We start from the raw sequence: 18,036 nt of genomic DNA on the forward strand, positions 1-18,036 counted from the left end.
TTAGTGACCTACCCTCACCAACGTTATGTGTACATAACAACTTTGTTCATGAGCGGGTCCTGAGCGGTGAAGTTGAACTTCAGTATGTTCACACGGATCGGCAGGTCGCCGACATCTTCACCAAGCTGCTCGGATCGGACCAGTTAAGGCATTTTTCGGAGATGCTCGGCATTCAACATCTCGATGTGCTGCACTTGAGGGGGAGAACAGGAACGGGAACAAATGGCACCGGACAAGGAGCCGAAGAGGAAGAAAGAATCAAGGGGGGAGATCAGCAGATAAAGGAAGTCGAGCCGACCGAAGGAGTTAGCACATCCAAACAAGTCGGAGCAAACGGCAGCGGCGGCAGAGTCAAGAAGGACAAAGCCGACTGGAAGAAGAAGGCCAAGACCCAGATGTGGTCTGATGTGGTGAAGGGCCTGAAAACCAAAGACAAGTTGGAGAACACCAACTCGAACAAGAGCCGAAACGAATCGGAAGCGATCGATTTGGATAAAAGCTGGAACGAATCGGAGACACTCGATTCGGTTCAACAGTTGGATTCGGAAGAGCCGGATCAACTAAAGCCTATGTAGACTAAGAGGTAGCGGAAGTCGACGCCAACACAAAGGAACCGACGGGTCGACAAGCGCCGGAGGCGCGACAACAAAGGAGTTTACATGGGCCTGCTAAGCAGACAAGCCAACCAAGGAGGTCGAGGTGTGCGGAACCAGACGGATTGCAGGAAGCGGAACCAGACCAGACAAGGTGTGCGAGCAAGGCGAGCGAGTGAGAGGAGACGGAGAGGAGAACCGGCTACTATAGAAATTGACACCACAATCCGACCTCAAGTTGAGCTTGAGGGGGAGTGTTGAGTGAGCAAGCTCAACCGGATCTGAGAACCAGATCGGTGTCCAGATGATATCCGGAACCAGAAGCCATATTGGAATGAGGCCATTAGAGAGGCCTACAGATTGAGCCTAGTACGTAGGCATATTTTTGGGAGTCAGTGACAATCGCTCGTATGAGCATTGAAGTACCTCCTAGTACTTCTGTCAGTCTTTTATGGACTTGTATAAAAGTGCTCTCTGAGCACATTCTATGTACACAGAATATTGAGAGTATTATTTTGAATAGAGTTTTATGTTCTGCTCTCTCTGTCTCTCTTTGTCTCTCTCTCGTACGCATACTCTGTTTGTGTTGAGTTTTCCTTTCATCTTTTGTTGTTATCCGGCTCAGCCGATTTGTCAAATGCTTCCACGCGTTTACTTTCACTCTACCTTCACTCCTATGGGTGGAGTCGGTTAGCCCTGTCCTCTGTCAACAAACTCTGAGTCTGTCCATTAGTAGGTTCTTTGTGAGCATGTCTGATCCATTGTTGTTAGTATGAATGTTCACAAGCGTAAACTCTCCTTCTTCCACTTTCTCCCGCAACCAGTGATACCTCCTCATATATATTTTGTCCGGGAGTGGTACGCAACATTCTTGGCGAGATGTATGGCACTCTAGCTATCACAATGAAGCAAGAACTTCCTTTGCTTAATTCCCAACTTACTGAGAAAATTTCTCATCCAAATCAACTCTTTGTCGGCCTCTATCGCAGCCATATACTCTACCTTTATGGTCGATAAGGCCACAGACTTTTGCAGTCATGACTACTGTGAAAGTGTTTTTAGAATCTAAGCCATTGAACATTAGAAGAATATAAAGTATGGATAATTCACATTTGGAGGCTAAGAACACGAACCAAGACCTTAGGAAGAAGTCAAAAGTAAAAGTAAGAGACCAAGAGAAAAGTAAAAATAGAAAAAGCGGACCATAAAAATCAGTAAAAAAGAAATGGTCATAACTCCTTCGTTTTTCACCCAACTATTATGTTTAAATATGGGTTAGAAAGCTTGTAAAGAGAGTTATCTATATGATGACTGGAGCTCTGATGAGGGAGATATGACGATTAGAAGGTCGATGGGTATTAGCTAAAAATAGGAGATAAAAAGCTTCTAAAAATAGCGTGAACGAGGAGGAAGAAGAAAATTATAATAGAGAAGGGGTCCTAATAGAAGGGGAGGATTCTTAGGAAGAAGTATCTTAGTGGAAGAAGATGGTTTTTAGGAGGTGGGTTTGAGTGATGGGTAGTAAGAAGGTCTTTGGTTTTTAAGTTCATTGTGGGGTTTATCCTCTTTGTATTGACTTGAAGTGGAATATTATAACATTCTTATCTCTTTCTCATCTTCCCTACCTTTTATCTTAATTTCTTGAGTTTTCCTCTCTAAATCGTAGTTACCTAGATTTATATAATTTATTATAATTCACAACTCCATCTAATCGGTTTGATCAAGCCCTCATATTGTGTACGAGTATCATCTGTCTTTTACACCCTATCAACTGCCATGACATTACTCCCCATGCATAGGTCATCACATATCCTGATATGGACCAACTTGAGTCTATGTCCCCCGACATGTTCGAGTCGGTAAAACCTTCGAGCATAGGTTCTCCGATACCATACCTTAGGCATACCCTCGAGGTGCCTTTCAAGTACCTGAGTATCCACTTCACCATTGCCTAGTGTTCTCTGCCTGGATTACTCATGTATCGGCTTATTGTACCCACAACAAATGTTATGTTTGGTCTCATATAGACTATAACATACATTAAACTACAAACTGCCAAGGCATACGGTACTTTCCTCATCTCAGAGTTTTCTTTCTCCCCTCTAGGGAAATGCTTTGCATTCACCTTGCAGTTGGTCGGCAACACTGAGCCAACTGGCTTTGCTTCCGACATGTTGAATCTTTCTAGGATCTTTGTCACATACTTCTCTTGTGACAACCATAGTAGTTTCTTAGTTCTATCTCAAATTATGTGCATCCCTACGATTTGTTTGGCCAGTCCAAGATCTTTCATGGAAACGACTTTCCTAGAGCTTTCTTTAAGCTCACGATCCTCTTCATGTCTTGTCTGACGATCAACATGTCATCCACATATAACAAGAGAATCAATAAGTCACCTTCATCATACCTTTTGACAAACACACAGTGATCAGCCGATGTTTTGTGGAACCCATGTTCCAGCATGAAGGATTCGAACTTCTTATACCATTGACGTGGAACTTATTTCAGACCATACATGCTCTTCTTCAATCGACACACCAAGTTCTCTTTACCTTTCTCTACAACGTCTTTTGGCTACTGCATATAGATCTCTTCATATCTAGCTCCCCATGCAAGAATGTTGTCTTGACATCCAACTGTTCGATCTCCAAGTCCATACTGGCAACAATACTCATAATAGTTCTAATTGAAGTCATTCTTACGACTGGTACGAATATCTCGTCGAAGTCGACACCCTTTTCATGTTGAAACCCCTTCACCACAATGTGGGCCTTATATCTGGGTATGCTATCGACTTCTCTAATCTTCACCTTGTAGACCCCTTTATTTCTACGTGCTCTCTTACCTTTTGGTAGCTCCACCAAGTCGTAAGTATAATTTTTGTGCAAGGAGTCCATCTTGTTTTGCATTGCACTCAACCATTTTTCCTTGTGCTCATCGGCAATGGCTTCATCATAACAATCAGGTTCACCTTCATCAGTCAAGAGGATGTATTGACTGGCATATGTCGTCAGTGCTCTCCTTTCTCTAAGTGGGTATCTCCTTCTAGCCATTGTCAGCTCTGGTTTGGATGTCTCTGCCAACTATTCTCTCGGCTCGGCTTTATACATGTTGCTCAATTACTCAGGGTCAACAGACTCCAACTCGTTTTCTTCGATCAACTTCAATAGGTTTTCCAACTCCGACTCATACCTCATTTCTTCCACAACGTTGCTTTTTGCTTCATGTCTCTCGCCCTAAACATGCCATCAAAAGCAATATTTGTTCGAGTTCGTGGAGTCCACCCTGTCCATTAAATCCGTCTTCGTCATTTGGGATGTCATCAACCCCATATTCTTCAAGTAAACTTCATTCAAAAGATGACCATTCCAGATTCACATCTTCTAGCTATAGGATCCGGGAGTAAAGGCTTGAAGTTACAATCCTCGCAAAGCTTACCACTTTTCTCGCCATGGGGACACCATTTTTCCGCATTTTCGCCTTGTAAGCTTCAAGGTATCACGTCACATCTTTCCCATCAAATGGAGATTGGCCTAGGAGGATTTCCGTGAGTTCCTTCCGCTTGAGCGGATGACATCGGATCGTTATTATGAGTCATTGAATGATAACTTCTGGCAAAGAAATAGGATAAGCTTAGACAAATAGTCATAACATCATGTCGTGATGTAAACATATCATGGGCCAACATTAATCAATATCATGATCTCATGTCAATACCCCTGTAGACGTATGAGATGAGGTTCAAGATCGGGTTACTATGTGATGAAGAGATAGAGAAAAATGATAGAGAAGAGAGGAGGAGGAAAAAAGAATGCTTCAATATACTAATAAGAAAGGAATACAATACTCTTATACTCTAAGAGTAACAAAAACCAAAATAACTACTTAAATATAATATTAGACAAAAAAGTCCTACCTTCTTCACCCTTTCTTCTACTAAGCTTCTTATAACCCTCTTTTTCTTTCTCCATTCTTCTTGTAGATAATCTATCCTCCCCCCTATTGGTAAGAATACCCTCATATTTATAGGTTTCTAGTTGCGTTATTCTTGCTTTTTTCTTTTCTTTTCTTTTACATATGCTCAAGTTTATGTGATGCATTTTTCATATCATTATTTCTATTTTATGTTTCTAAATTTATCATAAAGAAAGCTCTTTTTGTTAGCTTTCTTATGAATCATTTTTTTTTAAATTTGGATAAGAGATGCAGAAGTTATGAGCTTTTTTCTCTGCCCTGCTTTCTCTGCCTTATTATGCGTTTTTTTCCTTCTATCTTTTCTCTTGCTTTTTCTACTTTTGGAAAACGCCTCTAACTTCATATCCCTTCAATTTTCTTCTTCTCTTAACTCTTGAGCCTTTCACATTGTTCTTTATTCTCATAGAGCTTAGTATTTGATGTATTTGCCATGGTCTTTTCTTACAGCAAAAATTGACTTCACATTTAGCCCCCCTCCTTGCTTCTTGGTGAACCCCAAGCTACTAATAAAACCAAAAATTCTCCTTCGCCTTATTCATGGCTATAGACAAAGAAGGAGAGAATAAATAAAACAAATTATGTGAGTAAAACCCCCGCTAGTCGGTAGGAAAAATCTCACACTCCTAGACACACACCAACACACACATTGACAATTGCAATCACCATCTTTCTCCTTGTCAACACAAAGAAAGAGGTTACCACAATTACTCTGTCTTTGTCAACTCCCCAAACACAAGTAGGGTTATGTGATACATAGCGCTTGAGAGAAGTAAGCATGTCAACATATGAATAAACCTTTTGAGCGAGCGAACCTTTTGCACAAACACCTTCAAAGCTTTGAGACTTGTCGGAGTTGTCACCTTTTGAATTACTTTGATCTTTGATTCCACGTTGTCGTGGACAAAACCGTCCCTAGGAGAAATCGGTGGATGATATGCGTGAACCGGCCCTTACACACGGGCACATGTTTTGATAGATTTATATACATAGTTAAGTATAGACCGGAGATGTAACTATCCTAGGTAGCACTAGTTCATTAAGTAGGGAATCGGGGAGAATAACAGGAATTTAACGGTCTATAAACGACTCTCTCCTTGAGCTATAAAGGGAGAGGGAAGGGGCTTCAGTAGGCATCGCATTCTGAGAGGAAGAAGTGCTATCGGACTAGGAACCGAGCTCTCTCCTCCACCACCGTTGTCGCTTCTGTAGGGATTTGGGTTACGTTGGCAGCTTCTGCTGTGTGAAAGCCCGCGTGCTTCCGGTAGAGGCTCCACCACGTATTTCAGGGCATGCATTCGTCTGTGTCTAGTTTATCACTGCCTTGCCAATTGTAACTTTGCAAGTTGTAATCTAAACTGTTATTGGATTCGAATATTTCATTTTCTGTCTCTTGAAGGGCCTCCGTGGTTGATAGGGCCGTACACTCTTGAAGTTTCGAACTCCATGATATAGCACCACCACCATAGGTGAAGATATAGCCACATGGTGACTTTTGATTGTCCGTATTTCCAGCATAGTCGGAGTCAATGTAGCCTTCGACTTCGGCTGAGATTGTCAAACCGAAAGTCAATCGTGTACCTTCGGTCCCTCTCAAGTACTTGAAGATGTGCTTGACGGTCTCCCAATGCTTCCATCCTGGGTTTGACATGTACCGACACGGCATGTCATGATAACAGTCACATCATGCATCGAAAGGATCATGACACTCACATTATGACTCGAAAGGATTTGAACCCACGACCTTGTTGTACACATGTCAAATCGTTAACCATTGTATTAATATTCTTATATGTATAGTCTCTAGAATATGAAATCTAATATCATAGGAATATTCTATATTACTCTACATTCTAGAATGACCTAGAATATTCTAGAGTGTTCTATACCACTAGAACCTTCTAGAATACTCTAGAGATCTTCTAGATTACTCTACATTCTCTAGGATAACCTAGAATATTCTAGAGAGTTCTCTATTACTTATAAATAGGGATCTACCACCCATCCCAAACCTAAATTGGTTCAACGCCATTTTGTAGCCTACTCTTTGTAATCCATTTTACGCTTCAATATAATAATTCTCTTTCAATTATCCCTCTATCTCTTTTTCTCTCTCTTTCTCTCTCTCAGTCTTGACAGTTTGAACCAATTTTTTTCCTTTCATCTCTTCGTCTTCCACAAACCCTAACAAGTTCTCTTCTTCCTTCTCCTCTCCCCTCATAAGCTATGGAGTCCGTGAGCAAACAAGAATACATGCGTGTTCTTTCTGAGCTCGACATGCTCACGAATAAATTTGTGGCATTAGAGCATGAGAATCAAAGGCTACTTGGAGATCTACAGCACGTGAGCGCCGAAAAAGCTCAACAATATGAAGAGTTATCACAGCGGGTTCATCAACTTGAGGCGACTATATTGTCATTACGAGAGCAAGCGTCGGGGGCTCAGAACTCCCCTAGAGAGCCAAAGATCAGCCTCCTTGCCAAGTTTGATGGTACGAGGTCTTTATTTCGAGGCTTTTTGAATCAAGTTCGTTTAGTTATTCAGCTACATCCCAATCGGTATCCAACTGATGCTGCTCGTGTGGGATTAGTGGGAACTTTGCTATGCGGTACGGCGTTAGCATGGTTCGCACCACTTCTCGAGAAGAAATCACCATTGCTGGAGGATTTCGAGGCCTTTGTTAAAGAGTTTCAAGCTAGTTTCGGAGACACCGACAGCACTAGGACAGCGATAAACAAGATTCGAAGGCTCCGACAAGGAGATCGTCCCGCGTCGTCTTATGCAGCCGATTTCCGTCTCTTGGCATGCGATATCCCTTGGGATGAGGCAGCTTTAATGGATCAATTCCGTCAAGGTTTGAGAAATGATGTCAAAGATCTTCTTCTTACTTTCCCTGAAGATCCGAAGTCACTTACAGAAGCCATTAGTCGAGCTGTGCGATGTGATAATCGCCTATTTGAGCGACGTTTTGAGCGCCAACAAATGTTACGCCGCCAACCTGAACAGACTTACGCTTCCGTAGTCGCAACGCCTCCACAAGTTTCTAGACCCATTACAAGGGATGGCCCAACTCCGATGGAAATAGAGTCAACACAACGTTGTGGGCCGTTATCAGATGCTGAGAAGCAACGACGTCGAGCGCATCGCCTCTGCCTGTATTGTGGTGGTCCAGGACATATAGCTGTAAATTGTCCACATAAACCTAGGCGTCAAGTATACCAAGTAAGTGCCCATGAAAACCCTACATCGAGTTCTATTGTTACTTCTAATAACATAAATAAGCCTCATAGTCCATGTCATGAGAATAGATTCGATGTCTTGAGTCAATTAGAGGATGTGTTAAACGAGTAAGTCCGGCCAAAATAGGAGCCATTTGGCTGGACCATCCTAGCTATGTAGAGTTAGTTCCTAGTCGTGGTTCCATTTCATCAAATCAAGTGAGTCGAGTTTTTTCAGCACAAGTCGAGCTTACCACATCTACATGTCATCGAGTCCTAGCCTCTGCCCTTCTAGATTCTGGAGCCAACTCTTGTTTCATGGATCGTGAATTTGCCTTGTCACAAAACATCCTCTTGAATAAGCTTCCCAACCCAGTAGCCGTAGGAGTCATCGATGGACGTCCCATAGCATCAGGAGATATTGTCGAGGAGTCCGAGCCAATTAGGATAGTTCTTGGCAATTTGGCAAGCCTAATCTCTTTCAATATTATTCGTAGTCCGGACCACCCAATAGTTCTAGGTCTCCCCTGGTTTGAACTCCATAACCCGAAGATTGATTGGATGAAAAGAACAATTGAGGAGACTCGGGAAAAAAGCACAAATCCCGCATCCCTCTCTCCTACATGTGCTAATAGATCCCCGGAGTTATCGCCCATCTCTTTACGACAGTTGCGGGAGGAATGGGGGAACGAGGCCATGTTCGTCTTCGCAATAGTAGCAACTCCATCATCCACTTCACGTGACGCGGATATTAAACTACCAGAGAAATACAAGGAGTTTTCAGATTTCTTTGATAAGGTGAAGGCCAATACATTACCGGAGCATCGGCCATACGACTGCCCTATTGACTTACAACCAGGGAAAGAACCTCCATGGGGCCCAATTTATAATCTCTCCCCTGTAGAGCTAGAGACTTTGCGGGAATATATTGATGAGAATCTGGCAAACGGATTCATTCGGCATTCTAGATCCCCTGCTGGTGCACCCATCTTCTTCGTTAAGAAGAAGAATGGGACTCTTCGGTTGGTCGTGGATTATCGAGGGCTAAACAAAGTGACTATCCGAAATAGATATGCTCTACCATTAATCCCGAATCTTTTGGAACGTCTCAGTGGTGCAAAATATTTCACGAAGTTGGACCTTCGCGGAGCATATAATCTAGTTCGGATTCGCCCGGGGGATGAATGGAAGACAGCTTTCCGCACTCGCTATGGACATTTTGAGTATACAGTGATGCCATTTGGTCTCACAAATGCACCTGCTGTTTTCCAACATATGGCGAACGATATTTTTCGAGATTTTCTTGATATCTTCACTATAGTTTACCTAGATGATATTTTAATCTACTCAAAGACCCAAGAGGAGCATGATGCACATGTTCGTCAAGTACTGTGCCGACTCCGAGAATATGGTCTCTACGCAAAATTAGAAAAGTGTAGTTTCGGCCAGAATCAAGTGGAATTTTTGGGGTATGTTGTATCGTCAAATGGTATTGCTATGGACCCCATGAAGGTACAGACAATTTTAGAGTGGCAAACGCCCCTTTCAGTGCGTGATGTGCAATGTTTTCTCGGGTTTGCAAATTTTTATCGAAAATTTATTAAAGATTATTCCAAGGTTGTGCTTCCGCTTACTCAGCTCACACATAAAGATCAACCATTTATATGGAGTTCAGATGCATCCGAGGCATTCGAAAGCTTAAAATGAGCATTTACAACGGCACCTATCTTAGCACATGTCGACCCAACAAAACGCTTCATCCTCGAAGCCGATGCATCCGATTTTGCACTAGGGAGTGTCCTCTCGCAGACTGGAGATGATGGACAACTACACCCTGTCGCCTTTCATTCACGAAAGTTTGAAGCTGCAGAGATCAACTACGAGATCCATGACAAAGAGCTTCTTGCAATCGTGGATTCGTTTCAACAATGGCGACATTTCCTAGAAGGTTCTTTTCAACAGATCATTGTCTACAATGATCATAAGAACCTGACTTATTTCCAAAATGCTCGAGTCTTGAGTCGGCGACAAGCCCGGTGGGCGCAATTTTTGACTCACTTCGACTTTATCATCATATATCGCCCTGGGATGCAGCAAGGCAAAGCAGATGCTCTTTCTCGGCGCTCTTATATGGAACTTCGTCCAGGGGAACCTGCTTTTGAGCATCAAAAACAAATCCTTTTGGGTCCTAATCGATTACGATTAATGGTAGTTAACACCATAACAGCTCTTGAAAATTCCACTCTTCTTGATTCCATTCGAGATCATATGGCCACTGATGATTTCGTCAAGGATGTTTTGGATCATATCGTCCCGGATCGTGCTTCTTGCTCACAGTCGAAAAATCCTCGTAATGACTATTGTCAGTTCTATTGGCATGATGGTTTTCTATTTCGACAAAATTTATTGTATGTTCCTGATGGTCCCCCACGACTACAAGTTTTGCAACATTGCCATGACTCACCAATGGCTGGTCATTTTGGAGTTCACAAGACTCTAGAATTAATTTCTCGACACTATTGGTGGCCTCGCCTTCGTCATTTTGTTGAGGAGTATGTTCGGAGTTGTGATATATGTTGTCGATCAAAGAATCCTCGTCACCGACCCTATGGCTTACTACAACCACTTCCCATTCCGGAAACACCTTGGAAGTCTATATCCTTGGACTTCATTACTGATCTCCCAGTTTCAAAAGGTTTTGATGCAATTATCACAGTGGTTGATCGATTTACCAAAATGGCACATTTCTTGCCATGTACAAAGTCGATTACTAGTCAAGAGACGGCTGATCTCGTTATGCGGGAGGTATTTAAGCATCATGGTCTGCCAGATGATATTATTAGTGATCGTGGTCCACAATTCATCTCAAAGTTTTGGAAGCACCTATTCAAACTTCTCCACATTTCAGTTAAGCTTTCTTCGGGCTATCATCCTGAAACAAATGGCCAAACAGAGTGTACCAACCAGACATTGGAACAATATCTTCGTTGTTTCATCAACTATCAACAAGATGATTGGGTTGCATTTTTGCACTTGGCGGAATTCGCTTACAACAACTCAGTCCATTCTTCTACAGGATATTCCCCATTTTTCGCAAATACGGGCTGTCATCCTCGATGGACGATGAATGCGCATCCAGAAGTTCCTACCAACCCTGCTGCCGAGGATCGTCTTAGTCGCCTCCAAGAAATTCAAGCTAACATTCTCCACAATTTGCACGATGCTCAATTTACACACAAGAGGCTTGCCGATCGTCATCGTCTAGACTCCTCAAAAAAGTTCCGCATTGGGGATCATGTATGGCTTCTCCAACACAACATCAAGACCACTCGACCTTGCAGTAAATTGGATTACCAACGTTTTGGCCCTTACATGATCACTGGTAAGATAAGTGATGTTGCATTTCGTCTTGACCTCCCTCCGCACATGCATCTTCATCCGGTGTTTCATGTATCCCTTTTGGAACCTTATACTACAAGTTCAATTCCGGGCCGTCTTACGACACCCCCACCACCTGTCGAGTTCTTGGACGGGCCTGAATTTGAAGTTGCTGCCGTTCTCGATTCTAAAATCGTGCGCAACAAGTTGTATTACTTGGTCGATTGGCTAGGCTATACCCCCAATGATCGAACTTGGGAACCTGCCACAAATCTTTCCAATGCTGCAGAACTCATCAATGCATTTCATCGCCAATATCCTTGTAAACCAGGTCCTAATACAAACCCTACGACCCGTGAGACGTGTCGTCGAAGAAGGGGGATAGTGTCATGATAACAGTCACATCATGCATCGAAAGGATCATGACACTCACATTATGACTCGAAAGGATTTGAACCCACGACCTTGTTGTACACATGTCAAATCGTTAACCATTGTATTAATATTCTTATATGTATAGTCTCTAGAATATGAAATCTAATATCATAGGAATATTCTATATTACTCTACATTCTAGAATGACCTAGAATATTCTAGAGTGTTCTATACCACTAGAACCTTCTAGAATACTCTAGAGATCTTCTAGATTACTCTACATTCTCTAGGATAACCTAGAATATTCTAGAGAGTTCTCTATTACTTATAAATAGGGATCTACCACCCATCCCAAACCTAAATTGGTTCAACGCCATTTTGTAGCCTACTCTTTGTAATCCATTTTACGCTTCAATATAATAATTCTCTTTCAATTATCCCTCTATCTCTTTTTCTCTCTCTTTCTCTCTCTCAGTCTTGACACAGCATAGGCTAGGTCGGGCCGGGTCGCCGCCATTGCGTACATGATACGTCCTACGGCCGATGCGTAGGGCATGTTTCCATTAAGCTCTCTCTACTTGTCCGTTGAAGGAGAGTTTATGTCTGATAGTCGGATCGACATCGGAAGCGGTGTTGGTTTTGGCTTCGCATTTTCCATGTTGAAGTGCCTTAGCACCTTCTGGATATAGTCGGACTGGGAGAGTCAGAGAGTCTTGGTTGTCTGATTTTGCTCGATCCTCATGCCCAGTATGTGATGGGCTTGTTCGAGTTCCTTCATCGCGAACTTGTCGTGAAGGGTCCGCTTCAGCTTTCCAATCTCTACTTGATTTCTTCCTACAATTAGCATGTTGTCGACATATAGGATCAGGTAAATCCTAGACTCATTGGCCAGTTGTCGAACATACATGCATGGGTCGAAGTCGGATCGACGGTATCCAAGCTTCTTGATGTAGGAGTCGAACTTCTGGTACCACATCCTCGGCGCGTGTTTCAAGCCATAGAGGCTTTTCTTTAGTCGACATACGAGGTGACTTTCCTCCCCTGTCATCGTGAACCCTGCCGATTGAGACATGTAAATGTCTTCTTCCAGATCTCCGTGTAGGAATGCCATCTTTACATCCAACTACACTAGCTCTAGGTCTTCTGTCGCCACAACTCTTAGTAGGAGTCTGAGGGTGGTCATCTTGACAACTGGTGAGAATATCTCGTTGTAGTTGAACCCATGTTCTTGTTTGAACCCTTTCGCAACAAGCCGAGCTTTGTATTTGGGTTCTCTGAGTCGGATACATATTTGTATCAGAAAACCCATTTGCAGGTTAGCGGCTTTCTTCCAGCTGGTAATTCAACCAACTCTCATGTCTGATTCTTGTGAATCGAGCCCATTTTGGATCTCATGGCTTGAAGCCATATGTCGGTGTTCAGTGTGGCCATAGGTTCGTCATATGTGCCTAGTTCACCTGCATCAGTGTAGTTGACATAGTCGAGGCCCGATTGATAGAACATTGTCGGCCTTCGAGCTCGTCCAGATCTCTTGGGTGCCAAGATAAGTGGTTCCAATTCTTCGATCAGCTCTGTTGATTGACCATTATTTGTTAAACCGTTTGTGCCATGAGTCTTGTTAGGTGACCTGCCCCCATGTTGGGATTTCAACGGTGTCATGGCGTTCTCCCCTATGGGCTTTGTCGACTCGGACTTGTTCCCAAATCGCATCTTGTTGACTTTTCTTTGTTCGACTCTTGTTGAATTGGCTCTATCTTTGATGGCTTTGTCTTCGAGTTCGACTATTGGACTTGTTGCTGATTCGGAGTTGGCAGGTATATTATTCGCTTGTTCGAGTTCGACTGTTTATCGAGTCTCTAAGTCATCCTGGTGGGTCTGTCTTTCTACGACAACTCTATCATCTTCGAAGGATACCCTTTTACCAACTATTTTTTGTTGGTTCCGTTGAGAGAAGATAGAGTCTTTATTGAAGACTACATCACTGCTCCGGATCAGTTTCCGGTTCTCTAGATCCCATAGCCGGTAGCCGAAGTCCCCATCGGTTCCATAACCGAGAAATATGCATTTTGTTGCATGGGGTGCCAACTTGGTCCTTTTCTCCCTGGGGATGAACGCGTATGCTTCGCATCCCGATACACGGAGCCAATCGTAGGTCAGTTGTTTGCTTGACCATAGTGCATCTGGCACTTCGAGCCTGATTGCTTTCAACGGTGAAAGATTTGCGAGGTATATTGATGTCTACAATGCCTCGGCCCAAAACTCTAGATTCAGTCCGGCTTGTTGGAGGATTGCAGTCACCCTCTCCTGGATCGTTCAGTTGTTCCGTTCTGCCACTCCATTCTGCATGGGTGTGTAAGGAACGGTGTTGCGATATTCTGCAAGTACGTGTAGGATCTGTTGGGAGACAGGTCCCTCCGGATGGGAAGGGGGGAAGATCAGTGACGATGAACAAATTCGGCCAAGGCCGATAGGCCGAGGCCGAAACCGTATGAGGAGGACCCCGGCTACGGAGAGCCGGATGGTGTAGGCCCGGTTGAGGAGTACCCGGCTACGGAGAGCCGGATGGTGCAGGCCCGGTATGAACCGGATGAGGAGTACCCAGTTACGGAGAGCCGGATGGTGCAGACTCGGCATGAACCGGATGAGGAGTACCCGGCTACGGAGAGCCGGATGGTGCAGGGCCGGTATGAACCGGATGAGGAGTACCCGGTTACGGAGAGCCGGATGGTGCAGACCCGGTATGAACCGGAGGAAGAGACCTATTCGTAAATATGTTTATGAGAGCCCATTGTGGCTATATTTGTAAATAGCCGAAAAGTCATATTAGTATAAATATGACTTAGGGCAAACTAATAGTTGGTCGTTGTTGTTACTTTTTCTTGTTGGTGCAAGAAGAAGAGAGAGCACGTAATAGTGTACAGAGAGAGAGAGAGAGAAAGAGGTCGTTGCCTCTGTTGTAACCACCGCCTGTGGCGAAGAGCGTGAGTCCGAGGTCGTTGCCTCCGAGAACTCACTATTTTGTACATTCATACATAGTGACAGTTTGCAGCCTGTGGGCTCCCGTGGTTTTTTCCCCTAGTTTGGGGTTTTCCACGTAAACCTCCTGTGTAGTGTGTGTGTGTGTATCTTCCTCTCCTTTGTATCGTGTTTTGTTTCCCGTTTTTCTGTGTGTCATTCTACGCTCGGTTGTGGCCGAGCGTTGCGCATAAGGAACGTTGGGTTCCCGTTAGGATCTTAGGCAGGACCACAAGGGTCTTGGACTAGGGAGTAGAGGAGAAATGGAAGTTTAGCCCAAGAGGAGATGAGAAAGAATAAGACATAAACATAGAATAGAATAGATGGAGTCAAGATACACCCACAAGGCAAGAAGATCAACAAGCTATATTAAGAGTTCACAAAATATTACAACCAAGGCCGCATAGGCCACACCAAACGGTATAACAAAACCCTAACCGGATAAGCAAGTAAAGAAGATGAAGAAGAAACCCTAAACAAACCCTAAAACCGAAATGGGAAACCCTCGACCTAAGTTGTATATCTCTCTCCCTCAAAATAGGCAACCCCTTCCAAAGTGACCCCTCACTCCCTTTTATAGTAGTAAGGGGTGAGGCACATTACAAGAGTGGTCAAACCCCCTTCTCCTTTCCAAAGGAGAATATTTGATCTCGATCTTGAGACCGTTGGCCATAACTCTCACTCCTCTAGCCATCCTATTCAATGCCCATTACTCCCTTCACTTATTCTTCACGTACCTCTATCTAGTCTACCAAGTGCACATCACATTTACACTTAACAAACTCCGTGGAGCACCTTTAGCACCTTAGGTTAATGCCCTTCCCCTTTACATTTTGTTATCTTATTTTTATATACAAATGTACAAGTATTGCTATGACCGTAGGATCGTGACAAGGAGTGCGAGCGAACTAGCACAACTATTGAGATGATATGGGAAGAGTAAGAAAAGAAATAAAGCAATGATGCAAGTGAAACTAAGCTGAGTAGGATTAGAGGTGACCAAGAGTAAAAGAGAATGAGAGAATGAGATAAAAGAAGAAGAGAAGAGTGAGTGAGAAAAGAGAAAAGCTTAAGAAATTTCCACACGAACCGTCGTAGCATCCCGTTCCACCATATCCGTCGCACATCCTCGAGCCGTCGGCTCCAACCGATCCACCACGTCCACCGTGTGTCCCCGAAACATCGACTCCATCCGAACCGCCATATCCACCACACGCGCCTTCCTCCTCGGTCGGTCCTCCCGAACGTCGTTGCCGATACAATCACTCTTTCTTTGTCCGCCGCGTAGGTCCTCCGATTAGGCCCTCAGTCACCCCATTTGCTCGCCGGATTCTGCCCATGGCGTACCGCATGTGTTCTATCTCCGGCTCGATCCTCTCTTCGTCTCGAACACCTCGTGCCGATTCCCTCTGTTCCGCGCTCACCTTCCGTAGGCTCTTTCCGTGTGCCATTGTTGTCTCCCGAACACACGCTCGTTCTTCGGTCCCTCGGCGACCTCATTACGCGCTCCTCGCTTCCCCTTTGCTCGCCATGATCTCTCGCCATAGAGAGTACCGTCATCCCGACCTCCATGTCAGTGTCCTTCGCGACTCTTGTTACCGCTTCACCCCGACTCTCGTCCTCTTGGCCCGCTTGTACTCGCATGTCCTCCGGGACGCCACATTTTCTCTTCTCGATGTGTAGCCCTTTGTCCTCCGCGCACCATCCTTCGCTCTCGTCGTTCGTTCATCGACCCCAGCACCTCACCGCTCCATCCTCCGTCTCGTACTTGCCTCTCAAAGGCTCGACCGGTCCGACGTTGCCGGTCACTCGTTGCCGCTCCTCCAGGTGCATGCTCGTTCTTTGGCCCTCCGCCGGCCATAATGTATGCTTCGTGTTACGCCCTTCATCCACCGTAGACCCGCCCTCTGCGTCGGTCTCTTCTTCCCTTGTTGCCATAACCCCTTCCGACTCCGTTTCGCCGTCTTGGTCCCGCTCACCCATCTTCCCGCACCGGATACCCGCTCCGGTAACCGACTCCTCGCTGCCACCCGCCGTCTCTCCGGTCTTACGTTGATCTGCAACCACCGAAGTCTCTAGAATAGGTGTGGAGGGTCCCGCTTGTATCCGGTCGTCAACCGAACCGTGGTGATCGTGCCCGATTAGCCTCCTCGTGCTCACCGGCTCGCACCACGCGTTGTGGCTTGTATGCCTTGATGTCCAATCATGCCGGCTTGGTCCTTGCCCGGTTCGGTCCCGACCGATCATGTTCCGGTTTGGTCGGCTTCCTTCCATAATCGTAACCGGCCGGTAAGGGTTCGGCCGAACACTTCCGGTCTTGCCGGCTCTTCTTCGATTCGGGCTCGGTTGACCGGCCCCCGCTTCATTCTTTTCCCAGCTCGCCTTCCGGTCGTGTTGGTTCCCGACTCTCTCCTTGTTGCCGCTCTCGGCCCCCCCTTCGGTCCTTTCGTATATGCCCGTTTCGGGCCTCGCATCCTCCTCTTCGTTTCGGTCACCTGCCTTGTTGCCGCCACCATCCGTCACTCTAGGTCTCATACCGACTCTCGGGCCGGATGCCGGAGTCTCTAGAACCGGTGCGGGTTAGATCCCGGCACCGCCGCTCATTATGTCCGTAGCCACCTCCACCCAGACGTCGTTGTTCGTGCCTACCCCATCTCCGATCGTGGAAGCCTCGATTATGCTTGTCGCCTCCTCTTCCTCAATCTCCTTGTCTTCTTCTTGGTTGCCCGCCTTGCCACCACCACCGTTCGTCACTCTAGGTCCCACATCGGCTCTGAGGCCAGACGTTGGAGTCTCTAGAATCGGTGTGGGTAAGTTCCCAGCACCACCTCTCGTCTCCTCCCCGCTCGATGTTTCGGGCCATCGTGTCCCGAATCCTCCCCCCACTCTCGAAGTGGCGCTCCCCGCTTCGTAGTCACCGGCCTCATCCATGGCCATCCCTTTTCTGCAAGACGAGAGGGTCGCTTGCTCCGCACCCTCTCCCACATCGTCGCAGTTGCACGCTCTCCCGGCCTCCACATAGGCCCCATCGTCCACGCATAGGGAGGCTCCGATCGTCTCCGGCCTGACTCCATAATAAGCCCTTCTTCGGCTTCAAACTTCTCCTTGTAAACGTAAGTGTTTGCGGAAGTGTAAAACAGAGAACAACAGAGAGAGAGAGAGAGAGCAGAACACAATTTCAAAATTATATCAAGACTCTATCTACACACTGTGCTAAGTAGCACTATTTATACAAGTCCTCTTGGGACTGACAGAAGTACCATGTACTTCAATGCTCACATGAGCATCTGACACTTACTACGAGACTATAGCTACCTAGTAGTCTATCCTATACTAGGCTTCCGATTGGACTTCCGGTTACGGATTGCACCCGGCCTCCACTGCTTGCCGGTTCGGTTGCTCACCGTCATACCGATCCGTTTCACCCGATCCGTCTCGCTTACCGGCTCCGGCTTATTCAGCCGATCCGGCTCTGGTTGAGCTTG

This window comes from Azolla caroliniana, unplaced genomic scaffold (assembly GCF_043228905.1).
Source record: "Azolla caroliniana isolate FFs.n. ecotype wild unplaced genomic scaffold, voAzoCaro1.0.p SCAF_6, whole genome shotgun sequence".
NCBI classification, from domain to species: Eukaryota; Viridiplantae; Streptophyta; class Polypodiopsida; order Salviniales; family Salviniaceae; genus Azolla; species Azolla caroliniana.